Source organism: Aplysia californica, unplaced genomic scaffold (assembly GCF_000002075.1).
Source record: "Aplysia californica isolate F4 #8 unplaced genomic scaffold, AplCal3.0 scaffold00013, whole genome shotgun sequence".
Taxonomy (NCBI): Eukaryota; Metazoa; Mollusca; class Gastropoda; order Aplysiida; family Aplysiidae; genus Aplysia; species Aplysia californica.
Window position 1 is genome coordinate 977,739 of NW_004797283.1, and position 464 is coordinate 978,202.

Genomic DNA, 464 nt, shown 5'->3' on the forward strand with positions numbered 1-464 from the left:
GAGAGAGAGAGAGAGAACGTGTGATTTAAATCGTTGTAACGATTTTACATTCTCATCAACATAATTTATATATTTGAATAGATGACCGTGCCTGCAGGAGACAATCTTGGACTCATATGGATAAAATGTCCCATCAGAAAGTCAAAGACAGTGGATGAAATGCTTCCCCGAACCGAGTTCGAAGTCATGTCTGTGATTTAATTACAACGGGAAAGAGCCTTACCATTTTACAACAGACGCTTGTGTGAGTGTATGAGTGCGTGTGTGAGTGCGTGTGTGCATGTGTATGTGTGTGTGTGTGTGTGTGTGTGTGTGTGTGTGTGTGTGTGTGTGTGTGTGTGTGTGTGTGTGTGTGTGCGTATGTGAAAACATATTTTTATATTAAGAAAAAGGGAAACAGATAGAAACAGAAGACAAACAGCTGGAGACAGGAAAATCAAGTGTCAGACGTGAACTTTGAAGAA